At 37.0% G+C, this 12,366-nt stretch overlaps 1 long non-coding RNA gene across 1 annotated transcript; it reads left to right on the forward strand.

Annotated features, from left to right (window-relative positions):
• The first annotated feature begins 2,480 nt into the window (after positions 1-2,480).
• LOC120885063 (uncharacterized) lies at positions 2,481-11,951 on the forward strand. The gene is made up of 2 exons (XR_013430938.1): positions 2,481-3,595; positions 10,656-11,951. It is a non-coding gene; the product is annotated as an uncharacterized LOC120885063 (long non-coding RNA).
• The last annotated feature ends 415 nt before the right edge of the window (positions 11,952-12,366 follow it).

Below are 12,366 nucleotides of genomic sequence, written 5' to 3' on the forward strand. Positions count from 1 at the left end.
AACTGCAAGAAATCGTAGAGGGCTTTCATCATGAAAAGTAGCATTCCATCTCATATCAAAAGGTGGGTGAGGTTTATACAGGTAAATAAGCAAGGAAAGAATATTTAAGACAGAAATATGACAGAAGCTCCAAAAGGCCTTAGGACATAAGTTATCATGATAAAAAGAAAGATCCATGTAACAAGAGCATAGGAGGAAAGGGACGAAATGGGCCCAAAGAGGTACATGCAGGATAACAAAGCCTAAGGTAAAGGGTGTTTTCTCCATTTTAAGAGGGAAGAAATTCTGATCAGTATATTATAATTGTGCATAATATTGGAGTTCATTCTGACATAATTATACAAGCATGGGATATAATTTGCTCTAATTCAGTCCCTAGTATTTTCCCCCTTCCCCCCCTTACTTCTTCCCCTGTTCCCTTTCATCTACTCTATTCATCTTTTTTTCTATTTATTCATAGTTTTTTCATTCTTAATTAGTGCATTACAAGTATACATAAAGGAGAAATTCTCAGTGGAATATTCATATACGTACATAGGATAGTTTGGTCAGAATCATTCCACTGTTCCTCTCCATCCCTCCTCCTTTCCCCTCAATCCCCTTCCAATATTCCCTTCAATAACCTTCTATTTTTATATGATCCCCACTTTTTTCTTTATTTTGGTCTATTTTGTCCACATATGAGAGAAAATATTCAACCCTTGACTTTCTGAGTCTGGCTTATTTCACTTACCATGATGTTCTCCAATTTCATCCATTTCCCAGCCAATGCCATAGTTTCATTCTTCTTTATGACTGAGTAAAATCCCTGTGTGTGTGTGTGTGTGTGTGTGTGTGTGTGTGTGTGTGTTTGTAATTTGCTTTATCCATTTATCTGTTGATTGGCTGCTTCCATAATATGGCTACTGTGAACTGAACTGCTATAAACATTGATGTGAAGAAGCTTTCTATGAAATCTAAGCCAGAGATGCTAAGTGCTTAACATGGATGGAGTAGTTGGAGTGGACAGCAAATGGTTCACACTGAGAAAACTGGATTTCTATGCCACATATAAAAGATCACAGAGGCTCATCAATATATGCCCTTGAGCAGGCTTAGGGAGGCAAATAAGTATCTTGATGCTTCAGCTGTTTAGAGCAAAAATTCCATTGTATGAAACAATGCTAAAAGGAAGACAGAATTTAAGCTAGAATGCCCTATGTTCATAAATCCAAAAGAAACAGAAGTCAGGCAAAATAGCAGCCTTGGACAGGTGGTAACAGGCAATACTTAACTCTTCTTATTCATCCAATATGAAAGCATGCTTATAGCTGCCTCACAGTATGAGTGGATTGTTCATACTTTATAGATTGTTTCTATTTTAGAGACAAGGTTGCATGTTTTGTAATGAAGCTTATAATTTTCAAATATGAAGTCTATTTTTGACTCTGACCCATCTTTGGCCACAAATTCAGTAGAAGCTTGATCCATTATATGGGGCACATTATTTTGCCTGACTCCTAACTTATATTAGTGTTTCCACACAGATCAGTCTTTAGATATGAAACAGCCTGTTTCTGAAACTCCTTTATGGACATGAGCAATTTTAGTATCCTTGCATTGCTTATGAATTTATCCATTGGGCTTTTCAAAAAGCTTATATTTTCAAGCATTAACATGATTGTTTATTCTTATAAATTAGCTTTTATTTCATTAAAATTGGTAAGAAGCTAGCTAAAAGGCTTTCATTTTCAAAGCAGAGCTCACATTTAAAACTAAGACAAGGAGCGTCCAAAGCTACAAGATAGGGCTCAACTAGATAAATCAATATTTTACCCAATAAAAATGCCACTTTACTCTTAAGAGGAGAACTTGATCATTTTTTCTCTTCCTTCTCATTTCTTTTTATTGTAATCCATTTTCCACATAATGCTGGATGTCTCTTTTTAAATCAGTGTGATCATAGTCGGCTCATGCTGGAGACCCTAGGATGGTTGTCTACATCCTACAAAATGAAGTGTAGACACCTTGGCCTAGAATGTAAAGCTCTTCCCAATGTGATTCCAAGCAATGTTTTTAGCTTCATCTCCTGCCATCTCTCTTTCCCTAGGCATACCATTCTCCTTCCATAATTGCCCAGGTGTGTTCCAGCAGAATATGCTCACACATGCCTCCTTGGTTTATCATGTACTCTCTCTACATCTGGAATTCTCTTCCTTTTATTTCAATTTAGAAACTACTTCCTTAGACTTAAAGACGTGTTTCATAGGCTGCCTCTTTTGAAGAGTCTTCTTGTTTTATCTTTATCTCCTATAAAACAAACAAACAAAAAACAAAAACAATTTGTAAACCTTTCTATCATCTCCTTCATCATAATATTTTATGTTGATCTTTTTATTTATTTTTATCCTTAAAGTGTTTCTTATGGGTTACAGAATTTGAGAAAGGAACAACAGTTATACTTCAAGGTTTTTTTTTTTTTTTGGTGTGTGTTTGCTTATTTTCCAAAAAGATATAACATCTGAAATGTCAGCAAGGTCAAGAGCTGAACATAGGCAGTATGTATCATTGTCTTACACTTTTAGCACTCAAGACATCAAAAACACTTACATAGGAGATCCTTAACTTGTAGGAAAACTTCCATGAAAACTATACTAATATTCAGATTAAGAGCAAGCATAAATATATCAGTCTTCCCTCTTTCTTAAACTAAAAACAGTGCCACCCAGGAAAAAGCAGAGGGGTTATTAGAAGGGATGGTCTGAACAGAACAGAAATTCTTGGTAATAGTCTATAGATATGAAAGATCTGGCATTGAGTGATACATTAGTCACATACTAGCTATTTGAATTTGGGGGTAATTTACTTCAAGTTTCTGCCCTTGCAAAATCTGAATCAAATTAAGTACCTCATTGGGTAGCATAGCATCCTGTCCATGGAAGGAATCACAGAAAGGCTTGCTGTGAGAGTAATATTATTATGCCTGGGAGTACAAAGGAAAAGCATGTTAATCCTTACAATAGTTTTTCATTTCTTTATAAACTGGGTTTGAAATGAAAAAGGAATATCTAGAAAAATTCAAAGTGTTTTCTTTCCTTCAAAAAATTTGTAGAAATTAAGAGAAGTCACTGGCTACATTTTCAAAATAATTTGTTTGGTTTAAGCCATTATTTTCTAAATTTGGGCAAGGTATACTATTAAATACAAGTGCCTTAAATGATCCTATATTGATAGAGCAGATCGAAATTTGTAATATTGTGGATAGTCATATTGTTTTTTTTAAATGGGAACTATAACACTATTCAAAAATTCATTGAAAAAGTCTTAATTTGGTCAAAATAAATTTTGAATTATAAGTGGAGGATATAGAGAAGGACTTAGCAGGTATAGCTTATTTTTAGTTTTTCTAAAAATCACAAAGTTGTTATTTCTTTTTTAGCAACAGAATGCCTTTCCTAGGAAATTCTACATGGAGACCTAATCTACATAACAAATAAATTCAAAATTTCTAATAAGTGATGTAAGTTCTCTCTCTCAATCACCCTTACATTCCCCTATTCTTATTCTCCTGAATGCATGCATCATTTGGTTGAAATTCTCACAAAAGCTCTATGAGGTAAGTTCTTTATTATCGATTGTCTTTGCTTGCTTTATCATATCTTTCTGTTTTTGCCATTCTGTGATGATCAACCAAAATCATATAAGTAGTGTTTGATGAAGTCAGGTTTAGGCCATCTACAGAACACCTAAAGAACCCTCACTAATAACCTGCAGTTTTTATGCCTATTAAAAGCCCAACATCATCCTCAAAAGTGAAAATGCTCTCAGTATTGATTTCCTGTCAAATGAAATAGAAGAAACAGTAATTATTGTCATATTATTGTTAATATTGACATAACATCCAAAAGGAGCACACTTAAATATCCTGATTCAGTGTGACATTTTTAAAATAAATTTAATATTAATGAAATGACTTTTGAGGCTAAAATTATATTAACTATACCAAAATATGCAAGAATAGAAGCTAATGAAGGAAATAGAACAGGTATTTCAATAGAAATAGGTTTATTGTGGATAAACCGGTTGGGCAGGGCAGCAGAGACTGAGACCCATCTTCCCCTTACATCTTGGAGTAGATATAGAAACATTAGGGAATGGGGAAATTTTTGCAGTTAGGTTACTTTTAGTGGTTTGTCAGGGAAGGGTCTTGTGGTCGTCACCTCCATTCTTTGAGGTGATTACTGTTCCCTGCTGAACCAGGCATCTTCAGAATTCCAGTCCTAGGTAGCAATTTCCTTTCTTTGCATGATGATGGAGTATTGTCTGAGGTTTACTTCGGGCTGAGTCAGAATGACTGTGAGGTGACTCTTGTTCTAAGGTATATGACATGTTTCAAAATGGTGTTGCCCATGTCAAGTTCTACCTAACAAAGTTCTTCATTTTATCCACTTCTATAAATTTCCTCATCTTTAAAAAAGGCATATATATATATCCCAAAGTTCCAAAAGTAGAAATCCTCAATGATACCATAGTGTAACATGCAGTCAGTATTTGTCAGTTAGTTTACTTTTGTATGGTTTCTGATATACATGACATACATGACTATTACTTTCTGCCCTTTGTATAAGATATGCTTCTGATTTTCCCCTATAACCCTTTCTTTTATCTCTCTGGCTTATTTCTAGATCGTTTTTTTAACATACACATCTTTTAAGTGAAAATCACAGAATTCAGTGTGACCTCCCCTTTCAATTTTATTCTCTAAAACTCTTACTCAAGTGTACTCATATCATCAAATACTATCCACATAACTGGCTGGTGACTGCAGCTGAGTCATCATTACCTCTGCCCTCTATGCTCAGAGTCAAAATTCAGCATCCCATAGTCCAATCTGGAGCTTTTCATACATTGTGCAATGTTCATGTGGCTAACATAGTATCATCAAGCTAAATGGATGAGACAAGAGATATTTGAAAAGGTTTGTTGAGAAATGAAACAATACAATGAAGCAACTATTTTAGGTTAATGGGAGACCCTTTGTTCTCCTTCCATTTCCCTCTTTCTTCTCCTCTCCTTCCCTCTCTTCTCCTTCCTGTCTTCTTCCTCACCCAGCCTTTCCTTTCCACTTCTTTCTTCTCTCTCTTCTCCTATTTTTTTTCTTTTTATCTCTTTTCTAATTCCAATGCCTCCAGTTGATATCTGGTTCTTAAATCACCCCAGCCTTAGTAACCTTAGAATAGTCCTGATTTCCCTATTGGTAGGTAATAGTGCAGGGACACCAAGATGTCACAGGGAAAGTGTCCAAAGTATGTTGTTTGGAGGACAAAACAGTGCAGCAAGTGATATCCCTGTTTAAGATAAGCCTCATTACCAATGGCAACTTTCACCAGTAAGGACTTATAACTATGTCAACCCCTGCCACAATGACCAATGGGAGTCAAGTGGGCCATATTCTAATTAAGTTTTCTAAAGTAACCAGTGAGGGAAAATTTGGACAATATTCTAATTAGGTATAATAAGGTAACCAATGGGGGGCCAAGGGGATAGGTCTTCAATCAGATCCATATAAGGAAGAGCATGCCTCACAGCTCAGCTGTGACACTTAATTTCCAGACATTGGGGCTTGAGTGTCTCTCTCTTGCTCAGCCCACTCTGCTCTGCCTTATGGAGTGTTATTCCACCTTCCCTTTCAATAAATTTGTACTTTGCTTGTTACTTGTGAGTGTTCTTGTTCAATTCTTTGTTTAGGGCACCAAAGACTTGAACCCAACTAGACACCCTGATGATAACACTATGCATAATTCCTTTCTTTCCTTCTGAGTGCAAGAGGAGACAGTCACTCCTAAAACTATTTCTGCAGCCTAAGAAACTCAGCCCCTGTTGCACATGCCATCTCCTTTGCTGTTTATCATGGATCACCTCTTTTGACCCCTAAATCTCACCCCAAGATTGTAGACAGCCTGACGTGTCATTTGAGAAAAAAAATATATATCTAGTCCTAATCACCATGGTGGTTGAGTTACAAGAAAGCTTTTGCTCTCCCATTTTTTGTACTTGGGCATTCAAAGACTATCTTCAAAGTTATCTCGTTTTATATCCCTTCATGGACAAAATCTTGGCTGGCAATATTTTCTCTCCAAAGTAACAGATCTTTTAAGTCCCACTTTCCCACCTTCACCCCACCTACCCCAGAACCTATTCATTTCATTGGTGTGACTTCAGGCTGAGTTTGGAACCGGATGTGATGATATTCGTTTTCATTTTTTATAACTGGAACCAAAGCATTCAAAATAAAAACATTTTTTTTTTTTTTACAAGAAGCTCATCACAATACCCACCCTGGATTCTTCAGGGTGAGATGAATTTCACTGGATAGCCCAGGTGCATCTCTATACTTAGGAGCTTGGATCACTCATTGCTGTCATCAAGAAAAGTGCTTCCTTCAAATTTGCCAAATCACAGGTTTGCAGGGCAATGCTTCGAAGCAGCTCTCTCCCATTGTTATGGGGATGAGGGTAAGTGGCAGAGATAGGTACCAGGTATTGCTGAAAGAGGCTTAGAAATCAGTCACAAAAGCTTTGGGAGTGGTTGGGGGCAGGAGAAGATCATGTGCATGATAGTCTCAAATGGAACAAAACAAAACAAACAAACAAAAATACAGCCCATAATCACCAGTGAGAGGAAAATGCACAAATCACCAACAGTTATTTGAATTGTGCTTATTGCAGGTGTCTTTCCTGCAAATGGCATACTCCTAAATTAATTACATTGCAATGCCTACTTAATAATGCCAGATGGCTTTCTAGTAAATTTTTCAGACCTCTATCTCGTATTATGACTTTGAAAGAATACAACCACAAAAGAAAGAAAAAAAACAAAACGAAATATGTTCCTCTCCATGAGAGTGCATGGTGACTTTTGTATTACAAGTACCACTTATTGTTATATGGTTAATGAGAAAGTTAAGCCCTGGCTGCAATGCCACATTTCCCTTTGTTCTTAATGAACACTGACATTTGTGCACAATTAACAATGACACATATAATCATATGAGCCTTTGCTCGGATTCCAGCTCAGTACAGTTGGACCATAAGGAGAGCTCCCTGTGAGATCAGATCAAAGCCTCTTTGCAGTGTGTCTTTTCAGAGCACAGCAGAGACGAATTAATCGTATCTCTCTGATTTTAAGTAGTATGGCCAAAGAGTAATTGGGGAAAAGACATGGTCATGGTACAGGGAGCTAGCCTCTAAACAGGTTCATGTCACAAAAGAGACAAGGTGTCATGCCCAGCAGTGTCTGTTTGCAATTTTCTGCTTTATAATTTTCTCACAGATATTTAAAATTAATTTAGCTCTCTTCTCTTTTAATAAGAGATAGAAAAAAAGTGCTCTTTGGTCATCATTCATAGCACATTAACTACAATTATATCAATATATCTTGGTCTGCTTCTTTATGAAGTTTTTTATTTTTTTTCCCTTTCCATCCTCCTTTGGAGAGCTCTTGGGAAGCAACTTTAGCTAATAATTAATAATGAGAAGATTCTCCTGAGGAAATCGTTTTGAATTGTTATGTTCTTCCTATAAATTGTCATTTCAGAATTCTAATCAGCAGAATTTGGATTCCAAATGGTAGGTAATTACAGTGGCCCATTGCATCTGGATTGATTAATATGTAAATGTAACTAATTCCACCTTCAAAGTCAATATAAAGCAATGTGTATACTCATGGAGAAGGGAATTTATGTGATTGGGAACTTTGAGAGAAAAACCAGATGCTGAGATAACAAAAGCCTGTTTTGCAATCTCCACATATATTGGTCCTCTCTCTCTCTCTCTCTCTCTCTCTCTCTCTCTCTCTCGCTTTGTTTCTTAAATTCAATTGCACTTTATTGTCTCATTGGTCGTTGCCGTAGCTCCTGCAAACATCTCAGTTCTTTCTGCCTTGCTACACAACCCCCATTCAAATCATATCAATGTTTATCTGCCTGAAACATGATAAAGCACAATGCAACTGTCATCCAAGGCACTCTAACTGTCTAGCAATGCTTAGTAAAGGAAACCCTCCAAATCTTGAAAGAAAGCCAAAAGCAGAACAAACAGTTTAGAGATCACAGGGCAATGACCAGCTGCAAAAGACTCAAAGGTGTAATGAAAGGCATAACAAAATCAAGGACAGGATATCTGAAGTGGACAATTCAACTGAATTGAGGTCAAATTTCAGACTCCCTTTTCTCTCCTATTTCAGTTAAAAACCACATCTTTTCTAGTCTGTTACTCTTTGTGGATTCCTGCAGAATACAAATTAAAAACTTTGAAACTTTATTTCTAAACGTTATTTCACACAATTTAAAAAGCAGATTACAGCTCTTTCGGGGATGAGCAAGGTAAACCATTGGCATATCTAACTGCATGTTAGAAACAAGAGTTCATTGTGTTTGTTCATTTTGTTTGTTGTAGTCCATGTTTAGAATCCACCTACAGGGATTCTTATTTATTTGGTGAATGGAGCACAAGCAGGCAGATTTCAAAATCTCTACAAGTAATGTTATTCTGAAGCCAGGTAGAGAATCACCTTTAATCAATTAAGTTTAATTCTTTCTGTGTTTCCCAGATGTGCCAAATAAGTTGTCCTAAAGCTGGGCTAATGAGGAACAGGTTATCTGAATATGAAGTAAGGTACAGCAGTTCTAACATAAGCATTTATCCGTTCTTGTATCTATTCAGCAAATATTAATTGAATATATGCACTGTTTTGGTCACCTCTGATAGTGCAGTGAATAAATTTGATAAGCCCCTACCTTCAGAGAGCTTCATCGATTATGAAAAACACACTAGTTAGTCAACAAATAAATGAATTAATTGCTGGATGATAATCAGAAAATGAGAATTCTGCAAACCACATACAACAGGGTGTTGAATGTAGTAAATGATAGAGAAGAGCTGGCTTAACATGTTGGAGGAACAGCTCTCAAGTTCAGTGAAGCTGTCATGGGGCGGCAGGGAAATTGGTTACTCTAAGACCAAGAAGAAGCCAAGGACCACAGGAGGCAACTCCTTCTCAGTTATGGATGGGAGTTGGGCTTTTGTTCTCTTTTGTGTTGGGAAATTATGTTGGTGTTATGGTTCAGATATGAGGTGTCCCCCAAAAGTTCATGTGAGAAAATGCAAGAATTCTCAGAGGGGAGATTATGAGAGGTGTGAACTAATTGGTGGATTCATCCATGGATCTGGGTTAAATTTGCAATAACTAGAGAAAGTACATGGCTGGAGGAAGTACGCCCATTGTGGCCATGACTTTTAGGTTTATATTTTGTCCCTGGTGAGAGAAGCTCTCCTTCTGCTTCCTGGCTGTCATGTCTTCAGCTACTTTCTTTTGCCACATCTTTCACCACGATGTTTGGCCTCATCTTTGGCTGGAGCTATGGAGTTGGCTGACCATAGACTGAACTTCTGAAACCAAAAGAAGCCAAAATCCTCTATATTGTTCTGGCTGGGTCTTCTGTTCACCGTAATGAAAGAGCTAACTAAAACATTTGGGGTTGATTACATTGACTATGTTATGAGGAAAATGTTGGATACAGGTGGGACAAAGAGATCATAAAGAGTGGCTTCACTGATCACCATCAGTAATGACAAAGAAATGAGTGGCTATGACCATTGGAGTTTATGTCTGAGCTGCAGGAGTTTTGTTGTTATTGTTGTCTGTTTGCTTGGTTTTTCCAAACTATATCACAGCCCCCCCACCACATTTTTGGGCCCTGCCTGTTCCTTCTGATGATGTTTTGATAGGCAACAACATATTAAAGGAACCCCAAAACTTAGAGTGTAAGTAATAACCCTCAAGTATATGATATAACTATGTTCAGCAAAAAAAAAAAAAAAAAAAAATGGCTCTCTTCTGTCCTTACCACACACAGGAGAGCCACATTTTTCCTTCTTTGTTTTAACAGGATTAAATTAGTTGATTTTCATCCTAGAATCGGTCTGGGTTTTAGTCAGCTTTTTCACTGCTGTGACTAAAAGACCTGACATGTACAATTTTAAGAAGGAAAGGTTTGTTTGGGAGGTTCATGGTCTCAAATTTTCAATCCATAGTCATCCTTTCCTTAGTCTCAGGTGAGGCAAAATATTATGGTGGAAAAGTGTGGTGGAGGGAAGCAGCTCCCATGATGGTTAGGGCACTGAGAGAAACTAAGCTCAGCTCACCAAATATATAATCCAAAGGCATGCCCCCAATAACCCACCTCCAGCTATGCCCTATCTGCCCTCACTTACCACTCTGTCTGTCCCCATTAATTCACTGATTGGGTTAAGGCTGTCATAACACAATCATTTCATTTCTGAATGTTCTTGTATTATTTCACACATGAGCTTTTGGGGGACACCTCCCATTGAAACCATAACAGTCTGGAGGTGATTAAAGTGATACAGGATGTAAAGGGTGTGGACATACCAAGGATCGTAAGTCAAGCAGTATTGTCAATGTCCTTCCTGTGTTTCAGAGGTAGGCACTTATTTTTATGAACCTGTTTATCACTCAGCCCAGAGAGGTAGGTTTCTTCTACAATTTATAGGCTCAACGACTAAGGGTAGATTCACTCTTTGATCCTAGAAGCTAGCTACTCTTTATTCCAAAATCAATGTTATTAACCAGCTTATCCCACTTTCAACTGCTAGTTCCATCTACATTTGGATGACATGGAGGCGCCTCCAGGAGAGAAGAGAGGGGTCCATCCACAACACATGCTCCCACTTCCTTTCTTTATCATTTCCGTAGGAATCATCTTGCTTCTTCACAGAATCATAGAGCAATTTTGGATCTATCTAGAAGGGTGAGTGAAGACCACCACCTTTCATTCTGCAAGCAAGAGAACTGCACAGCTTTCTAAAGCTAGAGTAGAGTTTAGGTACCAGAATTCACATTCTTAACCCAGTAGTATCTCTTTTAACACACTAGGCAGCTGGCCCTTGGCTCTTCTGGAAATGACGTGTGCTTCAATTCTGACCTATCCTAAGCCAAAGACTACCAGAATCTTAAGGAAGACCTTGGAAACTGTCTCCCAATGTTACCTGGGAATCACTGTTACCCAGAGGTCCACATCTGCTGAGTGGATCAGATTCTCTATAATCTGCCCTGTAAAAGAATCTGAGATATTCCAGTTCTTTACACTATATCATCTTCACACAATAAGAAAGCCAGGAGAACTGTGATGTCTAGTATTTGTTCAATCCACAGTGACGATCCTAGAATTTCTCAGAGCCATCCCTTTCTCTTAGAATGCTTTACCCTCACCGGAAATACCTTTCTTATTTTTGAGAGAGAACTGGGAAGCTAGCATGTTGCCCAAGTCTGTCATTATTTGATGTCACTATCTGATGTCATATTTTGCATGCTATTGGACAAAGGCAATTACCAACTGCAATAATAATGGTGTCCCCTTTTCTGTCTGCAGGAGACACAGTCACTCACACATTTTCTAAAATTTGTTTTTTGTAGTTTGTAGATGAACAGCATACCTTTATTCTTTTTATTTATTTTTATGTGGTGCTGAGGATTGAACCCAGTGCCTCACATGTGCTAGGCAAGTGCTCTACCACTGATCTACAGCCCCAGCCCCTCACGCATTTTATATGCTTAGTTCAGAGTCAGGTATTTGGAACACTAAGAGTCATTAAAATGTAATCTCTGCCTTCAAGGAGCCAAAATCCTGTGAAAAGATTAATAGATTAACAGACAATGGCAAAGCATGTCATAAATCCTCTGGAAACCTCTGAGGACATGTTTTTGGTTGGGTTAATCCTGTAAATATTTAAATCTATATATATCATGTTAGAGGCCATTTATATTGAATTTCTCTTCTGAGTTCAGATCATGTCCTCTTGTGTGATATTACTGTACATAGCACTTATTTTTGTAATTCATCAAATAAAAATTTATGATATGTGTCTATTAAAGTGTTATTATAACATATCTATTTATGCCTCATGTACTGAGTTAAATCATTGAAGAGAGGCGTTTTGTGTGTGTGTGTGTGTATGCCCATGTACATTCTTTTAAGAGCAAATTCCAAAGTTAATATAATTGTAGGTGTTCAATATTTTTTATGTTTTTTTGTCAAAAAGTATATCACATAATTCATCAAACCACAAATAAAATTAGGTCTTTAATAAACTTTTATAAATCTTTCAATAATGATATGAAACACATTGAGCTCACAAATTTGATTTCCATCTTGGAGTGACTTCAATCTGGCTGGTATTAATAGCTACAGACTTTATTTTCTCTCTTTAAATGTATGTCTACAGTAGAGGATAAATCTATTAATTAAAGTACATTATCTTAGTATCCTATCTTCATTATATCTCACCAGTAGCATAGCTTAAAAAG

The sequence above is a fragment of the Ictidomys tridecemlineatus genome, chromosome 15 (genome assembly GCF_052094955.1).
Source record: "Ictidomys tridecemlineatus isolate mIctTri1 chromosome 15, mIctTri1.hap1, whole genome shotgun sequence".
Classification (NCBI taxonomy): domain Eukaryota; kingdom Metazoa; phylum Chordata; class Mammalia; order Rodentia; family Sciuridae; genus Ictidomys; species Ictidomys tridecemlineatus.